The following is a 17,360-nucleotide window of genomic DNA, read 5'->3' on the forward strand; positions in this document are numbered from 1 at the left end:
GGGGACAGCTGGGTGCAGCGGCCTGCTGTTGCTACTGGGCTCCTGAGCTGAGCACCTGGCACAGGTGTGGGGCTGCTTCGGAGCTTCAGCCCCAGCTCCTCACTGCGGCTGCTGTGCATCTGTAGGTTCTCACGTCCTCCCCACGGAGGTGCCCGACACTGCCATGGGCTGGGCTCTGTCCCTCCTCCCAAGGTGCCCAGTGCTCTGCCCATGGGGGCCTCTCTTGGAAAGGTGGGGCCATGTCCTGCCTGGCTGCAGCCACAGCGCCTGCTCTGTGGCAGATGCTGGGCACAGAGAGCTCAATGAATGAAGGACCGACCAAGTTCTGTGCTGAGTCTGTCCCCTCTGTCATTGAAGACTTCCACAGTTATCTAGCCACACTTTCCCTTTGACACAGAGGTGGCTCCGTCTTATGGAGAGGTTACTTCAGTCCTGGCTCTGCTGCACATGAAGCAAGACAGAAGGGAACCATTACGGGCAGTGGAACAGAGCAGAGCAGTTCAGCACTCACAATAAAGCTCTTTCAAAAAAAAAAAAAAAAGCTCTTTCAGTTCGACCTGCTGCCCTAGGGGACCAGGGTCATCACCCGGGAAAGAAGAGTTCACAGAGAGGAAGGTAGGATTCCATCCTGCTGGCCTTTCCTAAAAGACAGATCCTGAAGACAGGGCCTTTGGGGCTCAAAGCTTGAATACCAAGGGGGCCCTCAAGGGATTTTAAGAAACCGATGCTGGCCTCATCCAGAGTGAACGTGGTCTCACCACCCCGACTCCTCTTGCACCGGTTGCTAAGAGCATCCCCGGGACAGCAGCGTGTTACCCTTCAGCCCTAGTGGTTTGTCCTTGTGAGCTGTGCAGACTGACAGCAGAGTCATTCCTGTGGTCATTGAAAGCAGAGCTAGTGTTTGAGAGGGTGAAGAGAAGACAGCCGAGCTGTGCCACAAGCAGCTAGTATTTATCTGGAAGCCTGGCTAGCAGAGGGGTCTGTCCCTGGGGCCGGGAAGAAGCAACCCGTAGCGGCACACAGCAGCCCAGAGCCACGTACCTGTCCTCCTCAGGTGCCTGGCCAGGGGCTCCATGGTACTGAGCTGCAAATCTGTTTTGACAGCTTGCAGGGGATGATCCTCTGGGCCTCAAGCTTCATGTACACCCAGTTTGATGCTGAATGTCACATAGCAACTCCCTTTTGCACCTCGAAAAACAAACGGGCTTTGTTACCTGATTTACAGAGAAGGAATCTAGCTCTGACCAGAGGGTTCTAGCTTGCAGGTTGCACATGCTTAGAGTGGACAGCTGTTTTGCCGATCCATCTGCTAACTCGGGTGGCCAAAGAAGAGTGGCTTTTGGCTTTCTCTGCATGGTTCTCGGGGTGGAGCCTAGGACCACACATCCCAGGCAGCCACTTGACCGCTTCCCTCTTTGTAAGAGCCGCAGGGCTGGGCCCCCTGGAACAGTGTCCTTCCCGAGAAACCCCATCCTACAGCCTAGGGAGGTTTCTCTGCCACGTTTTTCTCAGAATTAAGCAAGGGATGTAGGTAGCTGAGCTGAAACAGAAGGTGCAGGTTGCAATAGGGCAAGGATGTGGCCTGTGACGTGGTCTGCACTCCTGCACGCAGCACTGGGATTTTCCCTGTGCCTCTGAGAGAAGCCTGACCTGGTCAGCCTCTCCGGCCCGCTGGCCTGTGGGCCGCATTCATTCTGCAGTCTCTCTCCTTGATGCCGCAGCCTTTGGTGTCTTTTTGCACATTGCTTTGTGTTGTCTGCTGTGCGCTCAGGTGGTAAATGTGGTTCTCAAGGCAAAGACCAGGCCTCTGACCTCTTTGTTCATGTGTTTTCAACACTGTGTGGCATGAAGAGTGTGGCCATGTCCCACCTAAGGACTTCCTAGATGCTTCTCTACTCATGTGAGCAAAAATTAAACATAACTATATTTGCATATCATCATCATCATCATCATCAACAACAACAAACCCTCCGACTGGGGTGAGCTCCCCGAAAGTTATTTCCCTCTGGGCCTCAGTTTATTACATCAGTAAAATCAGGCCTTCAGTTAGGGGGGGCTTCCTGGAAGAACTTCGGGCTCCAGGCCCCTTTGGCTTCTGAGTGTGCTCTTGAGAACGCCCCCTCCCACTGTGATGTGACAAGGACACAGGGTCTCTTTCCATCCAGGGGCCTCTCCTACCCAGCCCCACCCTGCAGGCAGGATACCTCCCAGATGCCACGCCCACCTGTCTTTGTTTGTGGGCTCTAGAAGGGGAAAGTCCAGGCCCCTCCTGGCTTACAACAGTCCTGATGAATAGAGGTACAGCCTCATTTGCATATCAGCACTGGTGCCAGTCTGAGCCCAGCTGGGTGCAATGTAAGGTGGAGTACAGATTCCAGCAACCAGGCCATGGCTTCTCCGCGCAGCTTCTCCGCGCAAGGCTTCCGGGAGAGGCTTCCGGATGGGCCTGAACTGCATGTGCCCAAGCTCTTCTTTGGCTCTGGAGGGCACAGGCTGAGCTCACTCCTTTCCTCTGGGTCTCTTTGTGCTCCTTTGAGTTCTCTTCAAGACTAGTAGGTTATCTGGGCTAACGGGAAACTGGGTCTGTCCAGGCCCTGGATTGGCCTCTTGGAATCTCTGGGATCTGAGCCTTGAGCCCAAGCCCACCATCCTGGCAGCAGGGCCTACTAGAGGGAGCATCCCTGCCTGCAGGAGGAGGCCCAGCCCCCTCCATCGCAGGCCTCCTTCCCTCCACCCTCGTGACCAACCTTCCAGCTCCTCCACCAGCCCCGCATTCTCCAGCCCCTGAGCCTCCCTACTCTGCCCTCGCAGGCACCCCTGGGTGGGGTGGGGTAGGTTGAGGAGGACAATCAGCAACCCCTCTGCATTCCTGTTGCCCAGTGCATCTGCCTTTGTCACCTCCCTGCACTGGGAGCTCACATTTGTCCCCATGGGATGGACCCTGGGACTCCCTGGGCCTCCGCGGGCCTCCCTGGGCCTTGACCAGCAGATGCACACAGCAGATGTGTGACCTGCACACAGCAGATGCTGAGGGAATGAGGCCCAGGGCCATTGAGCTTCTGTGACCCCGTATCAGGAACTCCAAGTAAAAGCTTACTGACTCTTGCCATAGCTGTATTTCACAGAGGCTGAGGTTAGGAAGAGAAGCCAGTTTTAGGTGATCTTGAGGTCCCTTTAATGCAAACCACTAAGCCAGCTGGGCCACCACGGCTATTGTCACTGCAGTGGCAGAAGCCCTCAGATCCCCCAATGGAAATGCAGATGCATGTGGGCTTTGTGTCCCTTCTGTCCCTTTCCAACTGTCCCTGGAACTTGTCCACCTTCTTCCTGCCCTCTGCCTGCCCCTATGGGGTCTCCTAGGCACCCACACTCTTCCCTCTTCCTCCATCCCAACAGTTGGCAGAGCAGGGGTCTGAACTGAGTTTATATAGCATCCCCTGTATATATTTAGAGATAAGTTCATTTAGGGATTAGGGGCTGCTTCTTGTCTATGCATCATTAAGCATATCACATCTGCTACTGAGCTAGCAATCAGCAGAATATTGAGAAAAGTTATAAAGAAATCTTTGCATCGGTTCATTTTGATTTCCATCTTCCCGTGTCCTGGCTCTAAGACTTTTGCAAGCGAGTGTACAGGAGGGACTGGAGCTGGGGCAGTGGAAGCCTAGCCTCGGCTGCATTCCGAGGAGTGGCTGTCCTGGCTTCGATGTTCCAGCTCGCATGCTGTGTGCACACAAGCCTTTGGGTCCGTGGAGGGGCATGTCACATGGAGAAGCTATGCATGCAGTGCGCCTGGGTGGGCCTGTTGGCCAGGGCGGGTGACCAGGACATGAACTGAGGCACCAACAGCATCCTGATTACTGCTCCATGAGCAGGGGCCCGGCAGACTTAGGTATCATCTCCTGGGCAACCTTGCCCATGCCATCTCCCCTCCGTCCCCCACAGTCCCTAGTGTGCACAGTGAGGGCATCAGGTGAGGTAGCAAGGAGCAGAGTGGTGGAGATAAAGCCCCCACAGAGCAGGGTCTCAGGAGACTGTTGTTCAGCTGCTGCAGCAGCATCAAGGCCAGCGGGCATCCCCAGGCTGTGGCTTCCCAGCTTGGTGGCTGAGCAGGGCAAGCACAGGCACAGGTCTCTGGTTTGGGAGGGTAGAGGCTGGAAACCAAGTCCCTGACACTGCAGAGCAGCAAGTGGGTCCTCCCCTCACCACTGCGGCTCTTAGGGCAGGCGAGGAGAGCTGGGTCTTCTCTCTGCATCACAGGGCACCAGCGATGAGCCTGGCCATTCGGCCCCAGGTGTGTGAGCCGTGGGCTGGATGGCCCCTGCATCCCCTCGATGACTGGCCTGCAGTGTGACATGTGGCTTCCTAAACTGCAGGTGTCACTGTGAGCCCTGCAATGGGGGCTTGGCGCCCAGCCTTCAGCCTACAGAGGTGTCTGCCAGCAGGGGAGCCTGGAACTGGGGCTGCACCCCACCCCCTCTGGCCCTCCCTCCATCGTCCGTGGATGTGGATGGCTCCTACATAAGTAAACACTGGGCCGCTGCAGCCTGGTCTCAGAGCAAGCACCGTTTCACAGATGAACAAATGGCTCGCCACACGCTGCAATTAAGAGACCTGCTCAGAGCCCTGGCAATTGTGTGATCGGCATTTAACCTTGCTGACCTCCTGGGCAGTAGGGCACCTGGTGGGGGACAGAGAAATTGCCGGTAGCTCCCCAGAAAAGTGGGCCCGAGACATCAGCATGCATGATGGGGAAGAGTGGTTAGTTGCACGGGGGATGTGGGCCTCCAGGCCCATGGGAGGGGACCCCCAGCAGGCCCGGCCAGGGCAGGGGAAGCTGCACAGGGTGAGAAGCCCAAAAGAGAAGAGGTTCAGGAGCCACAGATGAGAGGAGTCCCCTTATACAAGCTGCTTTAAAAGGATGACTAGCTGCGTGCAATTTTTAACCCCAGAAATCACAGCACCCTGCCCACTATATCCTGCTGCCAGCCAGCAGGTAACGACCGGCGGGACAGTCCTGACGCTTCCAGGACAGCCCCCACCGCACAGCCACCAAGTGGACATTGCTTTGATCTCCCAAGACCCTGCTCTTGTGCCTCAACATAACCTTCCCTTCCTTTTAATTCCACATTTCATACTGGCCCAAGATGCCTACTGGACAAGAACAACAACAAAAACCCACTGTCTGGCTGGCGTCTCCATATAGAAGTAATGAGCCGCAGCCAGGTCTGGAGGCTTCACGGGACAGGGATACCCGGGCTCTGGGCTCTCTTCATTTCTGTTTAAAAGAAAACAGAATGGTAGGGAAGGGTGTGTGTGTGTGTGTGTGTGTGTGTGTGTGTGTGTAAAGCAGGAGCAGAGTATTTTCAGACCTAAAAAAAAAAAAAAGAAAAATAAATTTTTGAATAAGAATGGTCCGTGTACAGTGACCGCGGGGCAAATGCACATGTGTGTTTTCAAACACAGAGTCGTGCATTCTTATTAGGAGATCGTGACTGTGCCTCCGAGCAGGACATTACATATTCATGAGCGCCGGGACCGAGGCTGCCCACTTCCAGCGCCTCCGACTTCCCAGCAGCCACGTCCGACCCATCTTGGGGGAGGAAGAAAGCCGTGTCCAGCCACACGGGGTCTGTTCCCTTCAGCTGCTAAAGTGTTAAGGGAATAGGAGATAAGAAGATGCGCGCAGCAAGGGAAACAGCGCACAGAGCTCCACAAAGATCTTTTTAGTGTCAACTTAAATGTACACAAATAGCGGATGATGATCTCTTTTATTGGACTAACATTTATCCAGTAATATCCACACACTTTTAAAACCATTGAGGCCTCCTCTTCAGGTGTTCATTTGAATAGAAATAGCTGAATGAGTGTTTTTATAATTGATCCCCTGAGAACCGAATGCCTAGTGCTGCATAACCAACATTTTCCCATTGCTGGTTTTTTTTCCCCCCAAATTGCCACTCTGCAAAATTAGGATTTTGTACAGTTTTGATAAGAGAATTAACCTCCCACGTGCCAAACTCCCTGGTTGTGAGGGGCGCTCAAGAAGCTGGCAGTTGCCGGTCAGCTTTGACATCTGGCCACTTTGGGGTGGGGGTTGCTACTTCAAAACCCCAGAGCTGTACTGGAGTGGATTTGATGAAGGAAGAGGGAAGGAGACAGTTTGGCAGGACTGGGCCTGGAGTATGGGGCTTTTGATCTTCCCGTCTACACGCTCTAGAGCTCCCTACATTGGGCACTCAAACCTGACCCGGTTTCTGCCTGCACGGGTGCAGGAAACTTGACCTTAGAAACCATCGGAGATGGCCACTGCAGTGAGTCTTTGCGGGGGTGCGGAGAGCTTCGTCTTGGTTCTCACTTTAGTTTTCGAGTCATACTCAGTGTATGTTCACTGCAGAAAATCTGAAAACCACGGAAACACACAGGTGAAACTACCACTTCGAATGCCACCGCCCAGGAGCACATGGGTTCCATTTCTACATGTTCACACCGTTCTTTTCTTCCAGTCTGTGTATACAGCCCTACTCTCCACAGAGTAACGCTGTACTTTTTCTCCTCCACTTGGTCACATACACAAAGCACCTCCTGCGTCTCTGAGCTTTCTTTGTTCTCTCCAATTCTACGGCCACACACACAGCTATCAAATGGCTGTAGCTGAATGAATTTAATTACCCCCTATGATGGACTGGGGAGCTTTCTTTTTTGACGGTGTAAAAAGGAAAAGGAAATTTGGCCATTTTAGAGTTTGATGTATTTAAATGAGGGTAAGGAAGTTACTTAGGAAAACATTTTCCCTCTGTGGCCCGGGAGGGGTAGGTAAAACCAATTGCTTGCACAGGAAATGAGCAGCGACTGCACCTCAGCGAGCCAAGCCTGCGGTGGTGGTGGTGGCGGCCAGTGAGAGCCATTGAGGACAGTGGGTGGGAGTCCTGGTCACCAGGTCTGCTGATCTCAGCCCCCGAGGGTCCTGGTCTCCGGCAGGCTGTGTTCAGCTGCAGGGAGCAGAAGCCCCAGCTCACCTGGATGTGGACTGTGGGACCTGCTGGGACTTCGGGGCGGGGGCAGCCCTGGCTTGGCTGATTCAGCACCTCTGCAACATCTCTAAGGACTTTTTCTCAGCTCTTGCCCCTTTGTGGGCTACGCACCCATGCTGAAGCCCACGGTGGCAGCGAGCATGGGATTCCTTCCCTCCTGAGGCAGAGGGCGAGGCGCCAGCTCTGGGATGGGCCCTCTTGCCCTACTGGGCTGCAGTCCCGAGCCCCTGCACCTGGCCTCCTCCAGGCCTTCCTTAAGCTGCAGGCTCCCCAGGCCCCGAGGCAGCCCTCACCAGGTGACTAGAATGGTAGCTGTCTCAGCACCATCGCTTCACAGTAGCACCTGGGTCCTGAGGTCCAGTCTTGGTAGCGATCTTGTTGGGTTCACTGGGTGTCCCAGGAGCTCACGTCCCCCGGCGCCCCCAACACCGTCCTACAGCTCCTTGGGCTCCACTCCCAGCAGTGTTGTTAGCCCTATTCTACCTCCGGAGTCTGGAAACCTGGTGAGGTTCCTTCCTGCGCAGGAAGCTCATTGGCTGAGAGGGGCCAGCCCCGCCCCCAGTGCCAGGGGCGGGCTTGCTGTGCTGGTGGCCAATCACAGCATCACGTCTCCAGCTCGAGCTGGTTGGTTACTATGGGGATGGGGATGTTCCAAAATCAGTTCAGTAAGTGCCCATCCTGGGATGTCTGCTGGGATTCACGTGTGGGTCGCCAGGACCAGAGCCTTGGGACAGGGGGTGGCACCCTAGATAGTTGCCCCCAAGGTGGTGGCCCCCGTAGGGGACAGGAAGCCAACACGGAGGAAAGCAGAGTGAGAAGAGGGAGAGTGACTAGGTCTAATGACCCTGTTGAAGCCTAGATCCAATCGTGCCTTCGGCGGGACTGTGTTGAAAATAATCATGTACAGAACTTAGCTTTCGGGCTGGAGAGATGGCTCAATGGTCTAAAGCACCTACTTGAAACAAGCTTGGCAAGGCACAGGGACCGCGGTTCAATCCCCAGCACCACATGCCAGCCAGACCCGCCCCCTGGTGGGCTGAGCTGGCCACACACACACACAATAAATGTAATAAATAAAAAATAAATAAATATTAAAAAAAAAAAAAAAAGAACTTAGCTTTCTTTCTCAGGTGAACTTGGTCCATGGCTTTTTGTTGCAACCGAAGAGTCCTGACTGGCACACCCATTCGATGAGCCTCTCTCTCTCTCTCTCTCTCTCTCTCTCTCTCTCTCTCTCTCTCTCTCTCTCTGCGTGTGCATGTGTATGTGTGTGTGTGTATGCAGGGTCTCACTACACAGCTCGGACTTGTAGTGATCCTTGTGATTTCTGCCTCCTTAGTGCTGGGATTACAGGCATGCGCCACCCCGCGGGGCCTTGAGCTTCTCTTCCCAAACCCGGCCCCTTGTGGCCCTGCTCCAGTGACCACCAACGCTGTCACGTGCCCTGCCACTCTCCTAGTGACTGCCCATCCCTGATGTCATCGTGGGTCAGGCCGATGACAGCCACTTCACAGCCACTTTTTTTTGGTGTGGAGGTGGGACTGCCGGAAGCCACCACTCTGGGGCCACCTCGGGAGAGGCGGTGGAGGAAGAGGCCTGTCCAGGGTCCTGGCCCAGGTGGCTCTTCTTCCCTGGAGTCGAGGCCTCCCCAGCCCCCTGCTTCCCTCTCTGCACCCCTCATGGCCTGCTCCTCTTCCTCTTCCTTCTTCCACCTCAGGCTTGGCAGGCAAGGGCTGTCCCACTGCTCTGCACCCCAGCCCCCTCCTATTTCTGCAGCCAGCCTGCTCATCATGTTCCCTGCACTAGGTAGTGTTTCTGCTGGTACTGAGTTAGTGTTTCTCCTCACTTCAAGAAAACTCCCTGGGGCCGGGGAGATGGCTCAGTGGAATAAGTGCTTCCCTGGCAAGTGCAAGGGCCTGAGTTCAATTCCTGGTTCCATAAGGGGAAAAAAAGAAAGAAAGAAAACTCCTTGAGGGAGGCCATCTGCAGCATGTCTGCCAGTAATGGTGACCATTAGGGCACTCTCCTTGTCCCCTTCTGGTCATTGGGACTCTTTCTCTCACTCAAGAAAAAAGGTTTCTCAAAGGGCAGAGACTCCAAGGAGAGAACCCCCCTCTCCTGCCTTTCCCACAGATTAGCTCTTACCACTGGTAGCAGAGACAGTGCCAGGCAGAGCTCGGCCAAGGCCACACCTTGAGAAGGTCACCACAGTTTGCAAGGAGCTAGAGCTTTTTTCTGGTCCTCCTAGAAAAGTGCAAGCTGTGGGCAAGAGCCCATTCCATGCAGGGAACACAAAGGCCACACCTTCTCGAATAACTCGCTCAGCAAACGGTACAGCAAGGTAAAACTCGTCTAGCTTCAAATTTTTATCTTAATGTGAAGGGAATGTCCTCCCCCTCCCTGAGTCAGCAAATGTCTTTGGTGTGACACACTCACTAATTTGGATTCAAATGCACAAGTTATGTGTTCCTAGAAATTTTTACACCTCCCCTTTTATTTTGAGACAGGGTCTCACTATGCAGCTCAGGCTGCCCTTGAGCCCACTTGGTAGGCCAGGCTGGCCTCTAACTCACAGTGATCTTTCTGCCTCAGCCTGCTGAGTGTTGGGACTACAGTTGTGCACCACTGTGCCTGGCTACCCTGCTCCTCTTTATTCTCTTTTTATGTTGTTGCTTTACATGTTTTTTATGTGGTACATATTGGTTGTGCAGAGTAATGGGCTTCATTTTGGAAGATTTATACATGTACACTTTGGTCATTTTCACTCCCATAGGCTCATACCCATGGTGTGTGTGTGTGTGTGTATGAGAGAGAGAGAGAGAGAGAGAGAGAGAGAGAGAGAGAGAGAGAGACAGACAGACAGACAGAGGCTATGCTATGTAGTCCAGGCTGTCCTCGAACCCACAATCTTCCTGCTTCAGCTTCTAGATTCTGTTTCATTACATCTTCTTCAGGAGTGGTGCTTTGGAAACAAAAATGTTAAAAGCCTGAAGACCTGTGTTTGGTGACAGAGCCATGCCTGACTCCCTGTGGGAATTGGGAGGGTCCCATTCCTTGCAGGCAGGAGTCACGGGCACATTCGAATCAGCTTCCAGCCTGAAAACTCAGGACAGGCCTCACCAAGAGCCAGCCCCCATGCCCCTTGCAGAATAATATCTGGCACACTGCACTGAAGCAATACTGGACGTGGGCACTGCCACATGTCCCCATCCTTTCTGCCACCCTGTGTCCTGGCCCTGTGGGCGCTGGATTTGGGCCCCATTCCATGGGCTCCAGGGGTCCAAGTCCTTAGTCCCTACAGTCACCTGAAAGCAGCTCTGTACATGGTGTTTGTCAGCACAGCTGTGCCTCTGCTCTGGGAAACCTACTCTCCTCCCTCTCCTCCCTCCCCTCCCCTCATTCCCCTTCCTCTCCTCCCTCCCCTCCCTCTCCTCCCTCTCCTCCCTCTCCTCCCTCCCCTCCCCTCATTCCCCTTCCTCTCCTCCCTCCCCTTCCCTCCCCTCCCCTCCCCTCTCCTCTCTTCTCCTCCTCTTCTTTGTTTTCCTTTTCCTCCTCTTTCTCCTTCTCCCCTTCTTCTTTTTCTTCTGTCTCAGCACCAGGGATCAAACCTAGGGCTTTACACTGAGCTCTATCCCCAGCCCTTTAAAAAATTTTTAATTCAGGGTGGGGAGTTGAGATAGGATCTCCCTATGTAGCTTAGGCTCTCCTTGAACGCACTTTGTAGCCCAGGCTGCCCTTGAGCTCCTGGTGATCTTCCTGCCTCATCCTCCTGAGCACTGGGGTTATGAGTGTACACCACCACATCTGGCTTAAGTTTTAATTTTGAGACAGAGCCTTGCTAAGTCACTGAACTGCCCAGCTGGCTCAGGCTTCCAATCTTCCTGCCTCGGCCTCCCGCAGTGCTGGTATCACAGGTGTGCATAACCACACCTAGCTCATTACTGTGATAGAAACTTTAGACACACACTAAAAGCAGACAGATGCCGCTAATGAGCCACCACCCGTTTCTAATGACAAGCAACTCCTGACCACTCTCACTCCACCTGTGCACTCCCAGGCCCTTATTTTAAAACAAATGGACCCCAGGGAATGGGGGGTGGTCACACAATTCTCTAAAGAATAAGGGCTGTTGGTGTGAGCCTAACTGTAAAAGAATGGCCACCCTCATTCTGAATCCTAGTGGAAACACCCCAGAGCCACCCCAGTGCCAACCACAGCACACTGGCCCATCTCAGAATCGTACCAGGGCTGGTGAGATTGCTCAGTGGTCTAAAGCATCTACTTAGAACAAGCTTAACAAAGCACAGGGACCGCGGTTCAATCCCCCAGCACCACATACCAGCCAGCCCCGTCCCCTGGTGGGCTGAGCTGGCCACACACACACACAAATAAATAAATAAAAAATTAAAAAAAAAAAAAGAATCGTACCAATCTTCCAGTTTTCACATCAGAAGACTTGGGTTTCAGGTGTGGCTCCCTTACTTTCCAGCTGTGTCACCTTGGGCCACCCATTAAATCTCCATGCCTCAGTTTTCTTGTCTGGGAAATGGGAATATTCAAACGAGTTTCCTGCAGAAGGCTCTGATGACAGTCAGCTGAGACTATGGGCAAAGTGCCTTGTCAGGTTATAAAACATGACATTTCTGGGAGAGAAAAAACAGGTCACTCGAGTGACAGGGGACATGCTGGGTTCTAACTGTGGCAAGACTGGGGTCCCCTGCTCTCCTCAGGCCCACACAGGCCTCTTGCCCCTGCTGGTTTCTCAGGCTTTCCCACCCCCCAGCACCGGAAACCACAGCAACCAAGACAAATCTTTTAATGACATTTTAAAAACCCTCAAAATGGAAAACCCATAATGAACAAGATATCCACATTCCGCATACAGCCAGCATCACTTACACCATGCCATTTTAGCGCCCAAGCTAAAGGAGAAATCAGTGAGACCGAGCCGACTGTCTTTATTTAAAGTGTTAATATTTTGTTCATTGTGAATTTTCCCCCTCCTTTTTTTTTTTCTCAAGAAGGTAGGATTTGTCTTGATCTTGGCGCTTCACACACTGCATGCCGGGAGCGCGCCAGAGCTCCAGTGCGGCAGGACAGAGGCGGCGAGCTGCTTTGCAGCTGCAGTGGGGTCCTCCGCGGCCCAGACTTCCTCGCATGCAGACAGGAGAAGGGAGAAAGTGCTGCTCTCCAAATGGGCGCCGCCTGCAGGGAGCAACAGCAGAGAGCCGGTGTGGGCTCCCCGACATTTCAGTGGACCGGAGGCTGAGTGGGAGCGGCCGATGACTTCCTGCTTTCTGGCTGGCCGGGGTTGAACCCGCATCTCCCGCAGCATCTTTCTTCTAGGCCAGGACTGCCCAGTACCAGCACACGCATGGACTCTGGGGCCGGGGGACCTCTGCTCCTTGCACTCGAGGCCTCCCGCACTACCTGCACGGGCTTCTGTGGCTGGCTGGAGGCTGCCCTTCTAGAGCCTCCCTGCTTTTCCAGGGACTGAGGCTCCATGTCTCCCCGGAAAGCTTCCCTCCCAGGTCCGGGCCAGGTAGGGCCCAGAGCGCCCTTCACTCTGCACGCGGGAGGCAGGAGCTCACCGCCCTCCTATGCCGTTGTGCAGAACACCACGTGGGCCCCACTCAGCACTGCCCATCTCTCCTCTCTCCTCCAAGGGGATGGTTTGGCCCTCAAGTCTCCTAGCTGGGTGTGGTGTGCGCACCTATAAGCCCCGCACTCTGGGAAGCTTAGGGGAGGATCATAAATTTGAGCCCAGACCTGGGCTATTTACCAATTTAAGGAGACCCTGTCTCAAAACAAACATTAAAACGACTAGGGATGTGGCTCAGTATGAAGACCCTGGTCCCATCCTCAATGAAAAAAAAAATCATCTACCGTTGGGGAGGTTTCTCAGCAGTCTAAGTGCCTGCTTAGGCAAGCACAAGGACTGGGGTTCAATCCCCTGCACCACATGCGGAGCCAGCCCTTTCCCCAAGCACACTAAGTGGGCCACCAAGACTGAGCTTGGTGGTGCACCTGTAATCGCAGTGTTGGGGAGGCTGAAAACAGGAGGATCACTGGGAGTCTGAGCTGCATAGTGAGACCCTGTTGCAAACACATTAAAAAAAAAAGTTCCCTAAAGGAGAATTTGTGAATTAATAACCTGTAAGATGAAAATATGTGAGATTATATGTGAAATTGGATTTATTTATTTTTATTTGTGCAGGGCTGGGTCCCCCCCCCCCGGGGGGGGATCAACTCAGGCCCTTGCACTTGCCAGGCAGGCACTTAGGCTGCTGAGCTATCTTTCCGGCCTTTTTTTTTTTTTTTTTCCTAACGTGTGCTTTGAACTACAGCCCCGCTTCAAGATGCTGAATGTCTTGTTAGACATTTCTTAGGGCTGGCCAAATAGCTCACCGAATTTAAGCTCCTGCAAGCAGGCAGAAGGGCCGGGGGTTCAATCCCCAAGCCAGCCGTGCCCGCCCTGCCCCAGGGCAGGCTGAAATGGAGATTGAGACTGGGCATGGTGGCGCACGCCTGTAACCCCAGCTCGTGGGACGCTGTAAACAGGCGGATCACTACAAGTCGTTGTAGTAGTGAGACCCTGAACACCCTGGAGGCCCGTCCCTAAAATACTAAGTAAATAAATAATAATAATGAAGACATTTATTTATATTTACTAAAACAAAACTACAACAGCAGTCTAACTACAGGGACTACCAAAGATGTCCTGTCGTTGTAAATAAATAACGAAGGGCACCAAGGTTCAGAGCTGGGTACCAGTCACAGGAGAAACGCTAGCCAAAATTCAGCAAACCGCTCGCACAGACGTCCCTCGCCTTGTGGCTGGCTTCTGCCCATAAACTCTAAGTACCGTAGGTTGAGATGCACCGGGGGTGCAACTCAGCTCTGCCACTCGGCACACTGTGGAGTCCCGCCTGCATGTCCTCATGGTCACGGGGCTGCCCGGAAGCTGCTGGACACGGAGTAGTCCAGTATCGAGAGGGGACCTGGCCATAGGTCATCAGCTTGGGAGCAAGATCCAAATTCAGACCTGAAGTACGGATTCTTCTTCTTCTTTTTTTGGTGAAACCGGGGATTTGAACTCAGGCCTTTGCACTTGCCAGGGAAGCGCTTATTCCACTGAGCCATCTCCCTGGCCCCAAAATTGCATTTGAAATTGTAAGCTTATCCCATACTGTTTTTTGGGTGGAACCAGGGATTGAACTCAGGCCCTTGCGCTTACCAGGGAAGCACTTATTCTACTGGGCCATCTCCCTGGCCCTGAAGTACGGATTCTTCTGAAGGCAAATGGCCTTCACGCCACTGCGAAGTTGAAATCGAGGCAGCCTGCGCCCCCTCGTGAGCCCGCCCTGAGCAGGCTGAGTGTGAACCCCTGCAACGAGCTACTTCTTTAAGCTCCAGTCTTTTCATTTGCAAAATGAAAGCGGTTTTTCCACCAGGTTGCTGACAAAATTCATCATGGCCGCGATCCAGAGTTCGGTGTGGTGCAAATCGTCAACGCAGGATCGGGGACTCCTCGTCCGGCTCCCTGGGCTTGCATGTTTCTGACGCAGAACTCAGGGCAGGTGAAGGAATCTTCCTAGATACGAGTGCCAGGGGATTGGGGCTCACTCAGGTCGGGCGCAGGGCTTTAGAAAGGGCTCTGGCTGTGTGACTGTCTTCCCCCAGCTTAGAATTTCACCTGCAGAGACGGAGCCTGGAGATCACTGTGTCCCTAAGCCCAACACAGACCCTATTCCACGAGGAGCCCCTCGGGAGCTTTCCAGAAGCCCCAAGACCAGACCGCGAGGTGCAGGAGGATGCCCTAATCCCAGCAGCCGCGCCCAGGCCCATTGTTCAGGGGTTGCCAAATCCTGCAGATTGCCAACACTGAGCTCCGAACTTTCCGAACACAGAAGCGCCCCCCCCGCCCCCCCCCCTTGGGTGCAGAAAGGCTGGAGCCAAATAGCAGAGCTGAGATCCAAGCTGCGGACTGCCAGGCCCGCCTGAGTGTGCCTAGCTTCGGCCACGCTGCCAGTTCACAGCCTGCAGGAGCCTCCTCCGCCTTGGCCTCCCTTCTCCTTCTCCTTCTCCTTTTCCCTTCCCCCTTACTCTCTTCCTTTCTCCTCTTCTTCCAGTCTTATTTTCTTCTCTGCTATCCACCCTCTTCTCCTTTCCTGGCCTCCCCCAGGGTAGTTGGCCTCACTTTGTAGCTCAGGCTGGTTTCAAACTCTCAATGATCCTGCCTCAGCCTCCAGTGCTGGGATTACCGGGCGTGCTTCCCTTTGTCTCTCACAGCCCCGCCCCACGCGCGTAGCCCCACCCATAAACACAAAGCCCGCGGGGTGCCTAGCAGCCTGTCAGCTTGCACCAGCCAGTGGGCCGGCCGAGGCATCCTGGAGGTTGTGGAGCCCTCTGGTCGCCTGGAAAGGGCTGACAGCCTCCGCAGCCCTGGTCGGGTGGAGCAAGTCCCCGGCCAGCTGGCGCGGGGATGGGCCCGAGCCAGGTAATTATTGCCTGGTGCAGAGGTCGAAAGCCGCAGCGCGGCGGATGCACTAATGAAACACAAATGGGACATCTGTGTTCAGGAGTTCAGCAAAGCTCGGCAGCCCGACTTTGCCAAGAGTTTGTACACTGCGCGCTGAAGACGAGGGACCCTCCGGCGAGGGAGCCGCAAACTCTCCAGAAACCCTTCCCCTGCTCCCCGCGGCCCTGGGCAGGCGGGGCTTTCCTTGGTTCCCAGGAAGTGGCCTGTCCCGGCACAGGGAGGGGCCTTGCCCGCAGTCTGGGCTCTCCACTGGCCCGAAGAGATGCGGTGGGGGTGTTGGGCCCCCAGGCTCCCCATCTGGCCCGCCTAGCCCTGAGCACTGAGTTTTGAGCTGAGATCTGAGCACATCGCCTTTGCTGACTGTAGCTGCCTCAGCTCTGGGAGTGAAGCCAGAGTGGGTCAGGGGGAGGCCAGAGCCCCCCAGTCCAGGAACTCCACTTAGGCCAGACCTCCTCGCTCTAACTAGCTGCTTTCCTCCTGCCCCTGGGCCTCACTTCTGGCCCTCACTCACCTTGGGAACCAGAACCTGAGCAGGGATGGATGCTTCTGGGAGCAGGCCTTAACGGGGAGGTATCCGTCTCAGTGGGGACTGAGAGTGTCCCTCTGTGGTGGGGCCACAGAATGGAGGAGGAGCAAGGTCCCTCCTGGGAGGTTGTAATCCTGGACAGAGAGGACATCCTAGGCATTTTCCAGGCCCAGGACTTTGCCAGGCTGAGAGTGATCGCAGGCCTGGGGTGACAGGCAACAGATCTGCAGCCCTTGCTACCGCTACTCTCTAGGTAGATGGAATCTGGGACGAGCGGTGGAGCACCAAGGTCAGGACTGTGCATCTGTCCTAGGCAAAGTTTTACCAACTCTGCCGCTATGTCCTCAGCTAGGAAATGCTAGGACTGCTTTGCAAGTGAATGAGGAGCTTTTGAGTGACAGGCATGGCGGACACTGGCTGCTGCCACCAGTCTGCCCCTCCTCCCTCTGCACAGCTGATTTGGATTTGCCCAGGAGCCACGCATCCACCTGGCTGAGCCTCCAGAGAAGAGCACATCAGGGCTAGGCTAAGGTTGTCATCCCCCTTGACCTTGGGGCTGGTGGTCCGCACCCTGGCCTGAGCTCAGCCCAGGGCAGGTGGGGGTGGGGAGCCTCCGACATTTCTGACTTCCTCTGACTTTCTGTTGCTTGCAGCCCAAGGTGTCCTGGCTTAGTGTGGGTCTGAGGAATGACTTTGTGCTTCCACGGAGGACTGAGTGTATCTGAAGGAAACACCACATAGGTCACAAACAAGTTCCAAGGGTGCTGTTGCTTTGTGTCCTCACATAGCTCTGATGCGGAGCCATAGATGTGTCCCAGCTGAAAGCGACTTGGGGGTGACAGAGCCAAGGCTAAAGGCTAAAGCTCAGGAGGGCGCCATGCTAGTATAATGCAATCTACCAACCAATCAGTGCTGAAGAGATTTTAGAACCTTGTAACATATGATTTTTAAAAGCTTATGTAGCAACTTTCTTTGTACTTTTTTTTTTTTGGAGGGGGCATGATGTTCTAACCTTCGCTTAGAAGCACAAGCTGTAAATCTAAAAGGCACTTTTTCTAAAGATATAAGGAAAAACTAGATGTAATAAATAAAATTATGGAAGGCTTTATGTGAAAAAGAAGTTGAATGTTATAGTAAAGAAAGATATTTATGTAATGTACAGTTTGCTAAAGCCAAGTTTTGTTTGTATTGATTTCTTTGCGTTTATTATAGATACTATAAAATAAAAAAATAATAAAGCTCAGGAGGGTATTGCAGG

The sequence above is a fragment of the Octodon degus genome, unplaced genomic scaffold (assembly GCF_000260255.1).
Source record: "Octodon degus isolate 3935 unplaced genomic scaffold, OctDeg1.0 scaffold00070, whole genome shotgun sequence".
Taxonomy (NCBI): domain Eukaryota; kingdom Metazoa; phylum Chordata; class Mammalia; order Rodentia; family Octodontidae; genus Octodon; species Octodon degus.